Genomic DNA, 10,364 nt, shown 5'->3' with positions numbered 1-10,364 from the left:
GATCAGGTAGTATATTTACATCTCAAAGACACACAGAGAGAAATGCAAATTCCCCCCTTGAAGGGCTTTTGATTTTTTAGGATCTGAATTAATAAAAAAACGTTTTATCAAGCCAGCTTTCTCTAATTTAACTGCATACACAATAAAAGAGCTCCACATTTCAGGGAAAGATTTTTCTTTCTCATTAAACTTTGTTTTAATGGGTCTTAAAATTCTATGACAGATTTTTGGTCAAGTTGTTTCCATGAAAAAGTACTGATTTTAAAAATTAATAACTTAAAACTGTCCCAAACAAAACAAATGATTCACAAAAATTCTCCTTTCCTTCTGAAGGTTTTACAATACATTGTTATCATTAACTAGTTTTTTTACTATTAAACTTAAATGGCCAACTGAGACAAACAGTTCTGAGACTGTTCTCCCACCACTGATTAAGACTGGGGTGGCAGGTATAGGGGATAATTTTCATTTAGCCTTCTGGGCACACTTGGTGACCTTGCCAGGTCTAGCTGCCTTCTTATCCACTGCCTTTATGACACCCACAGCAAACATCTGTCCCATGTCATGAACAGCAAAATGGCCCAGAGGAGGATAGAGTCTCAACACACATGGGCTTTCTAGGAACCATGTCAATGATGGCAGCATCACCAGGTTTTAAGAACTTGGGCCACTTTCTAGCTTATTACCAGAATGAAAATCTTCTCCTTTAGCTTAGCAAACTTGCAAGCAACATGGGCTGTATGACAATCCAGCACAGGTGCAAATCCAGCACTGATTTGGCCTGGATGGTTCAAGATAATCACCTGAGCTGTGAAACCAACTGCTCCCATTGGTGGATCATTTCTGCTGTAACTAGCTACATTGCTATTAGGAACATCCTTGACAGACATGTTCTTGACATTGAAGCCCCGGTTGTCTCCAGGAAGGGCTTCACTCAAAGCTTTGTGGTGCATTTCAACAGACTTGACTTTAGTTGTAATATTGACTGGAGCAAAGGTGACTACCAGGCTTGAGAACACCAGTCTCCACTCGACCCACAGGGATGGTAGCAATACCACCAATTTTGTAGACTTCATGGAGGGGCAGATGCAAGGGCTTGTCAGTTGGATAAGCTGATGGCAGGATGCAATCCAGAGCTTCAAGAAATGTGATTCCACTGGCATTGCCATCTTTATGGGTGGCTTTCTATTCTTTGAACCAAAGCACATTAGCACTTGGCTCCAATATGTTGTCACCATTCCAGCCTGAAATTGACACAAATGCTATTGTGTCAGGGTAGTAGCCAATTTTCTTAATGTAGGTACTGACTTTATTAACAATTTCCTCTTATCTCTTCTGGCTGTAGGGTGGCTCAGTGGAATCCATTTTGTTAATGCCAACAGTCAGTTATTTCACACCCAGAGTGTAAGCCAGAAAGGCATGCTCACAGGTCTGCCCATTCTTGGAGATATCTGCTTCAAATTCACCAACACCAGCAGCAACAATCAGGACAGCACAGTCAGCCTGAGATGTGTCTGTAATCATGTTTTTGATAAAGTCTCTGTGTCTGGGGCATCCATGATGGTCACATAGTACTTACTGGTCTCAAATTTCCACAAGGAGTTAGCAATGGTGATACCATGCTCAAGTTCAGCTTTCAGTTTGTCCAAGATCCAGGCATACTTGAAGGAGCCCTTTCCCACCTCAACAGCCTCCTTCTTGAACTTTTCAATGGTTCTTCTGTCGATCCCACCACATTTGTAGATCAGATGGCCAGTAGTGTTAGATTTGACTGAATCTATGTGTCCAGTGACCATGATGTTGATGTGAGTCTCCTTTCCAGTTTTGGCTTAGGTTTAGCAGTGGTTTTCATGACATCTGTGTTCTGGTGGCAAACCCATGTGCCCAATTTTCAGGGCAAGATTTTCTTTAATTCCCAATGAAGAATGGACTTATAAGTTTTGTACTTACATAAACCTGGCTGGAGTGTTAGTTGGAAGCAAAGGTGTTAGGCCAGTCTCTCACATAACCACCCAGTCCAGACTTCTCAGTGTCTCTCAGCTGAGCAACTCCCAGTGTCTTTCAATCAGGTTCTCCCAGTATCCTTCAACTGGGGGGTCATTTCCCAGTATCTTTCAACTGGGAAGCCAGGTACCAGTTAGACACCACCAAATAAAACTCAGGATTATCAACCAATAATTGTAAGATCTGAGAACCAGGAGAGACTCACTCAAATTTGTCTGGGAACTCCAAGTAGGTGGACAGGCCTAAGATGCCTCTGCTAGTACTGAGGCTCTGGATCCTTTTAGAGTTCAGGCAAAGGAGAAAAGTTTGCTCTGGGTCCCTTCTTTGGTCACCAAAACTGTTTATTAAAAAAAAGGACAACCTAAAAGTTGATAATTACGTTTTATTCAGCGGTCATACTGAGAACTTAAGTCCAGGAGACAGCCTCTCAGGAAGCTCTGAGGGACTGTTCTGAAGAGATAAGGGAGGAACCAGGATATACAGGAGTTTTTGTGAAAAAAAAAAAAGACCCCATGTAATTGGAACATTAGAAGTTGACTGTTACTTGAAGAAAACCAGACATCTCATGTTAATGAATTTAGCACTTTTCTATTTATGGGAAGATGCAAGAGCTTCAGCGTATTGAAGTCATTTCTTTGATATGCACCTTAACTATCTAGGGCCAGTATCATTTCTCTCTATCTTGAATCTCCTCAGGGTGCACAGTTGGGGGTGGCTGCAGTGAATGATGGCTTGATTTGGCACAACATCCTTTGTTTACTGATCTGGCAGGTGACATTCTTCATCTACATTGCTTTTAATATTCTCTCTTTAGCCTTAATTTTTGCCTTTTTAATTACAATGTGTCTTGATGTATTTTTCTTTGGGTTAATTCTGTTTGAGACTCTGCTCTTCTTGGACTCAGATGCCTGTTTCCTTTTCCAGGTTAAGGAAGTTTTCAGTTCTTATGTCTTCAATTATGTTCTCAGTCCCTTTCTCTCTTCTCCTTCTGGGACTTCTATAATGTGAATATTAGTGTGCTTGATTTTGTCCCAGAGATTTTTTAAACTGTCCTCTTTCTTTTCATTCTTTTCTCTTTGTTCTGTTCTGCATCAGTGATTTTCACTACTCTGTCTTCCAGTTCACTGATCAATTCCTCTACATCATTTAGTCTACTGTTGATTCTTTTTAATGTATTTTTTGTTTCAGTTATTATATTCTCCATCTGTTTGATAGTTATTTATATATTCTAACTCTTTGTTAAAAAGTTTTAACTTCTCACTCTATGTATCCATTCTTCTCCCAAGTTCTTTGATGATTTTTACAATCACTACCGTGAACTCTTTCTCAGGTAGATTTCCTATTTTCACTTCTCTTAGTTTCCCTTCTGGGGTTTTATCTTGTTCCTTCATTTGGAACATATTCCTCTGTTGTCTCATTTTGCCTAAGTTGCTGTTTTTATTTTTATGTATCTTGTATGTTAGTTACATTTCCTGACTTTGGAGAAGTGGTCTTTTGTACAAGATGTCCTGTGTATCTTTGCAGCACACTCCCCTCTTGTCACCAGAGCTACATACTCCAGGGGTTCCCCCTATGATGTCTGCATGGGTCTTTCACTTGTGGCAGGCTGTCTATGTGGGTGATCTGGTAGGCTTGGTTCACCCCCAGTTCAGTTGGTTGCCAGGCCCTGCCTTGTGTGGAGGCTGCCAACCACTGGTTTGCAGGACCAGGACACAAGGCAGCTGACTGTAGAACCTTGAGGGGGGGAACCCAGGGCTAGTGCTTATTTACTAGTAGGTGGTATCAGTGTCCAGGAGACCCTGGGGCTAATGACTACCCACTGGTGGGTAAAGCCAGGACCTGGGGTCTGGTTTCAGGGCCCAGGGATACCAAAGCTGGTGTCAGGTCATTGGAAGGTGAGTCTGGTTCCTAACACAGTTGGATATGGCATCTGGTCTGGAGTGTCCCAAAGCTTGTGTTGGCCTTCTAGTATGTGGGGCCAGGTCCCAACCAGTCCCAGGGCAGCATATGGCCTGTGGATGGGTGGGTGGAATCCATAGATTGCAAGGCTGCAGTTTTCTTGCTGCTGATGTCTGCTCCCCAATGGGTGAGGCTAGGCCAGAGACTAAAGCAGTCTCCCTGGAGGGTGGGGCTGAGGCCCAGAGGATTCTTTGGCTGGTGCCTGTCTACTGGTGGGTGGAGCTGGGTCCTGGGTTCTCTGGCTGGAGGGCCTTGGGGGTCCTGGTCTAATGCCTGTTCACTGGATTGTAGGGGTGGTTGCTGGACCTTCTATTGGGCAGAGCCATATTTGAGATGGCTGTGGGCTCAGGGAGCTTTAAGGCAGCCTGGCTACTGGTGAGTGGGGCTGTGTCTATTCCCAGTTAGTTGCTTGGCCTGAGGTATCCCAGTACTGGTGTGTGAAGACTGTTGGGCCACCTTGGGATGGATCCTGGGGCTAATAAACTAGAGGGAGGATTCCAAAATTGCACTTGCCAGCACCAGCTCCCCAGAATGGCTGCTTCCAGTGCCTATATCCACAGGGTGAGCTTCAATTGCCTCCTGCCTCTCTGGAAGACTCTCCAAGATCAACAGGTAGGTCTGACCCAGGATCCTATCAAATGATTGCTTCTGCTCTTAGTCCCAGAATTTGTGAGATTTCGTGTGTACCCTTTAAGAGTGGCATCTCTATTTTCCGCAGCCCTCTGGAACTTTCAAAGTAAGCCCCACTGACCTTCAAAGCCAAATGCTCTTGGAGCTCATCTTCCCAGTGCAGGATCCCCGATATGGGGCTCAGACCTCTCACTATTTTCAGGAAGCCTCTACAATTGTAATTATTCTCCCATTTGTGGGTCACTCGCCCAGGGGTATGGCACCTTACTGTATCATGACTCTGACCCCCCTACCCACCTTGTTCTGTTTCCGTCTTTATACCTTTAGTTGTAGAAGATATTTTCTGATCAGTTTTGGTCTTTTTATTTGATGGTCAATTTGCAAATAGTTATAATTTTGATGTGCTTGTGAGAGGAGGTGAGCTCAGGGTCTTTCTGCTCCATCATATTGACCAATCCCCCTTCCATCTGTATGTCTTCTTTAGAAAAAATGTCTGTTCAGCTTCTTTAATCATTTTTATAATGGGATTTTTTCCTATTGATATGTGTGCTCCTTATATATTTTATATATTAACCCCTAATGAGGTAGATGGTTTAAAAATATTTCCCCATCCCATAGATTGTCTTTTAATTTTATGTTTCCTTTGCTATACAGAAGATTTTAAGTTTGATAATATTGTCCTACTTGTTTAATTTTACTTTTGTTGCTTATGCTTTTAGTGTCCTATGTAAAGAATCATTGCCAAGACCAATGTCAAGAAACTTTCCCCTATGTTTTCTTCAAGGAGTTTTATGGTTTTAGGTCTTATATTTAAGTTTTTAATACAATCTGAGTTCATTTTTGTGAGTGGTGCAAAATAGGGGTTCCAATTTCTTTCTTTTGTGCATTGATAACCAGTTTTTCTAACAACATTTATTGAAGAGACTGTCCTTTCTTCATTGTGTTCCTGGTGTCTTTGTCAAAGAATATTGACTGCAGATGTTTAATTTTACTTCTAGGCTCCATATTCTGTTCTGTTGTTCTATCTGTCTGTTTTTATGCTAGCACCATACTGTTTTGATCATTATAGCTTTGTAATATAGTTTGAATTCAGAATGTGTGATGTTTCCAGCTTTTTTCCCCTTAAGATAGTTTTGGATATTCAGGGTCATTAGCTGTTCCATACAAATTTTAGCATTGTTTTCTGTATATCTGTGAAAATTGCCATTGGACTTTTGATACAGATTGAATTGAATCTGGGTAGTATGGACATTTCAAAAATATCAGTTCTTCCACTCCATAAACACATAATATCTTTCCATTTATTTGTGTCTTATTCAATTTCTTTCATCACTGACTTATAGTTTTTCATGTACAGGTATTGTATCTCCTTGACTAAATTTATACCTAATATTTTGTTGCCTTAGATGTTGTTGTAAATGGTATTGTTCTTCAAATTTCTCTTTCAGATAGTTTATTTTTAGTGTATAGAAATGCAACTAGTTTTTTACATTCAAATTGTAGAAAACAGCTCTTTCATCTTGCTGACATCACTATCTTTGAGTATTCTATAACTGGCAAAACTATCCTTGAAAAATAAGAAATTAAGACAATTTCAGATAAACAAAGTCTGAAAGAGTGCATTTCCACTAAACATTCTCTACAACAAATACTAAGTGGAGTCCTTTAGATTGAAATAAAAGGATGCTAGATGGTAACTCAAAGTCATATGAAGAAATAATAATCTCATTTAAGAGCAAATACATGGGCAAATATAAAACTCATTATTATTGTAATTTTGGTTTGTAACTTCACTTTTTATTTTTTATGAATGCATACAAATCATCACGAAACTTTGTTAATGGGTACACATTATTAAATAATTATTTGTAACATTGAGAAGATAAGGAGTACAGAATTATAAAGGAATAGAGTTTTTGTATATTATTGAAGTTAAGTTGGTGTCAATTTTAAATATATTGTCATAACCTTAGAGTGTTATACATAATCTCTGCAGTAACCACAAAGATAATGTTTACAGAATATACTATAATATAAGAAAATATATAAATATAATGTAAGGAAATGAATAGGTAATCAAAGTATGTCACTAAAAAAAAATCCTCTATACCAAGGAAATCAATAATGGAAAAAATGAGGGATAAAAAATTTGAGACATATGGGAAACAAATAACAATGTGGAAAAAGCAAGTGCTTCCCTATCAGTAATGACCTTAAATGCAAATTCATTAAACTCTTCAATCAAAAGTCATTGATTAGCAGAACGGATTAAAATGCTTCAGTCAAAAGACATAGAGTGTCAGACTGGATAATAAAGCAAGAACCTTCAATATGCTGCGTACAAGAGACCCACTTTAGGGAGAAGGACACATATAGATTGAGAGTGAAAGGATGGAAAAGGATATTCCATGCAAATGGAAAAGCCAAAAAAGCAGGTGTTGCAGTACTGATTTCAGACAAAATAGACTTTGAAACAAAGGCCATAAAGAAAGATAAAGAAGGACATTTTATAATGATTAAAGGAGTAATACAAGATGAGGATATTACACTCATTAATATATATGCACCCAATATAGGAGCACCTAAGTACATACAAGAATTGCTAACAGAGATAAAGGGGGATATTGATGGAAATACAAACATAGTTGGAGATTTTAACACTGCATTAACATCACTAGACAGATCTTCCAGACAGAAAAGAAATAAGGCAACAGAGAAATTAAATAATACAATAGAAAAGCTAGATTTGGTGGATATTTTCAGAGCATTACACACCCAAAAATAGGATATACATTCTTTTCAAGTGCACATGGAACATTTTCCAGGATTGATCATGTACTTGGGCACAAAAGAAACCTCAACAATTTTAAGAAGATAGAAATTATCTCAAATATCTTTACCGACCACAATGCCATGAAACTGGAAATCAACAACAGAGAAACATAGGAGAGATAAAGGAAAGCATGGAGATTAAACAATATGCTATTGAAAAAACAATGGGTCAATGAGGAAATCAAAGCTGAAATTAAAAAATACCTTGAGACAAATGATAATGAAAGCACAACCACTCAAAACTTATGGGACACAGCAAAGGCAGTGCTAAGAGGGAAGTTTACAGCGATACAGGCCTTCCTCAAAAAAGAAGAACAATCTCAAATAAACAATTTAACCCACCACTTGAATGAATTAGAAAAAGAAGAACAAAAAGCCCCAAAAAGCAGCAGAAGGAAGGAAATAATAAAGATCAGAGAGGAATTAAATACAATAGAGATTAACAAGACCATAGAAAAAATCAACCAAACCAAAAGCTGGTTTTTTGAAAAAGTAAATAAAATCGACAAGCCTCTGGCCAAACTCACAAAGAAGAAAAAAGAGAGAGCACAAATTAGCAAAATAAGAAAGGAAAATGGAGAAATTACAACAAACAAAATAGAAATACAGAATATCATACGAGAATATTATGAAAAACTATAGGGAACCAAACTGGATAACCTAGAGGAGATGGACAAGTTTCTGGAAACATACTGTCCACCAAGACTGAATCAAGAAGAATCTGAACACTTGAACAATCCGATCACTAGAAAGGAAATAGAAATAGCAATTAAAAACCTCCCTACAAATAAAAGTCCAGGACCAGACGGCTTCACCGGGGAATTCTACCAAACATACAAAGAAGAACTCATACCAGTCCTTCTCAAACTCTTCCAGAAGATTGAAAAGGAGGGAATACTCCAAAACTCATTCTATGAAGCCACCATCACCCTGATACCAAAACCAGGCAAAGACGCTACCAAAAAAGAGAATTATAGGCCAATATCACTGATGAACATAGACGCCAAAATCCTCACCAGAATTTTAGCAAATAGAATCCAACAACACATAAAAAAGATTATACATCATGACCAAGTGGGGTTCATCCTAGGGACACAAGGCTGGTTCAACATACGCAAATCAATCAGTGTAATACATCACATCAACAAGAGAAAGGACAAAAACCACATGATCATCTCAATCGATGCAGAAAAAGCATTTGATAAAATTCAACACCCATTTATGATAAAAACTCTCACCTAAGTGGGTATAGAGGGAACATATCTCAACATTATAAAAGCTATATATGACAAACTTACAGCCAGCATAGTACTCAACGGTGAAAAACTCAAAAGCTTCCCACTAAAATCTGGGACAAGACAAGGATGCCCACTATCACCACTCCTATTCAACATAGTCCTGGAAGTCCTAGCCACAGCAATCAGGCAAGAGAAAGAAATAAAAGGGATCCAAATTGGAAAAGAAGAGGTGAAAATGTCACTATATGCTGATGACATGTTATTATATATAGAAAACCCTAAAAGGTCCAAACAAAAGCTACTAGAGCTGATTGAAGAATTCAGCAAGGTAGCAGGTTACAAAATTAACGTTCAAAAATCAGTTGCATTTCTTTACACTAATGATGAATCAACAGAATTAGAAAGTAAAGAAACAATCCCCTTTAAAATAGCACCCAGAGTAATAAAATACCTGGGAATAAATCTAACCAAGGAGGTGAAAGAATTATACACAGAAAACTATAAACCATTGATGAAGGAAAGTAAAGAAGACTTTAACAAATGGAAAGATATTCCATGCTCTTGGATTGGAAGAATCAATATTGTTAAAATGGTCACACTGCCCAAGGCAATCTACAGATTTAATGCAATCCCTATCCAATTACCCAGGACATATTTCACAGAACTAGAACAAATCATAATAAAATTTATATGGAACCATCAAAGACCTAGAATTGCCAAAGCATTACTGAAGAAAAAGAAAGAAGCTGGAGGAATAACTATCCCAGACTTCAGACAATACTATAGAGCTACAGTCATCAAGACAGCATGGTATTGGTACCAAAACAGACATATAGACCAATGGAGCAGAGTAGAGAGCCCAGAAATGAACCCACAAGCTTTTGGTCAACTAATCTTTGACAAAGGAGGCAAGAATATACAATGGAATAAAGACAGTCTCTTCAGCAAATGGTGTTGGGAAAACTGGACAGCAGCATGTAAAACAATGAAGCTAAAACACTCCCTCACACCATATACAAAAATAAACTCAAAATGGATCAAAGACTTAAACATAAGACAAGATACAATAAACCTCCTAGAGGAAAACATAGGCAAAACATTATCTGACATACATTTCAAAAATTTTCTCCTAGAAGAAATAAAAGCAAGAATAAACAAATAGGACCTAATGAAACTTACAAGCTTCTGCACAGCAAAGGAAACCAGAAGTAAAACAAGAAGAAAACCTACGGAATAGGAGAAAATTTTTGCAAATGAAACTGACAAAGGCTTGATCTCCAGAATATATAAGCAGCTCATACAACTCAATAAGAAAAAAATAAACAACCCAATCCAAAAATGGGCAGAAGATCTAAACAAGCAATTCTCCAAGGCAGACATACAAATGATCAAAAAGCACATGAAAGAATGCTCAATATCACTAATTATCAGAGAAATGCAAATCAAAACTACAATGAGGTATCACCTCACACCAGTCAGAATGGCCGTCATTCAAAAATCCACAAATGACAAATGCTGGGGAGGCTGTGGAGAAAGGGGAACCCTCCTACACTGCTGGTGGGAATGCAGTTTGGTGCAGCCACTATGGAAAACAGTATGGAGGTTCCTCAAAAGACTAGGAATAGACTTACCATATGACCCAAGAATCCCACTCCTGGGCTTGTATCCAGAAGGAACCCTACTTCAGGATGACACCTGCAC

The 10,364-nt window shown here is 38.5% G+C and overlaps 1 pseudogene; it reads right to left on the bottom strand.

Moving 5' to 3' along the window:
- Positions 1-465: 465 nt before the first annotated feature.
- Positions 466-1,838, bottom strand: LOC102523896 (annotated as a pseudogene).
- Positions 1,839-10,364: the final 8,526 nt, after the last annotated feature.

This window comes from Camelus ferus, chromosome X (assembly GCF_009834535.1).
Source record: "Camelus ferus isolate YT-003-E chromosome X, BCGSAC_Cfer_1.0, whole genome shotgun sequence".
Taxonomy (NCBI): Eukaryota; Metazoa; Chordata; class Mammalia; order Artiodactyla; family Camelidae; genus Camelus; species Camelus ferus.
The sequence above is the reverse complement of the archived record's forward strand: the minus strand, read 5'-3'. Positions and strand labels throughout refer to the sequence as shown.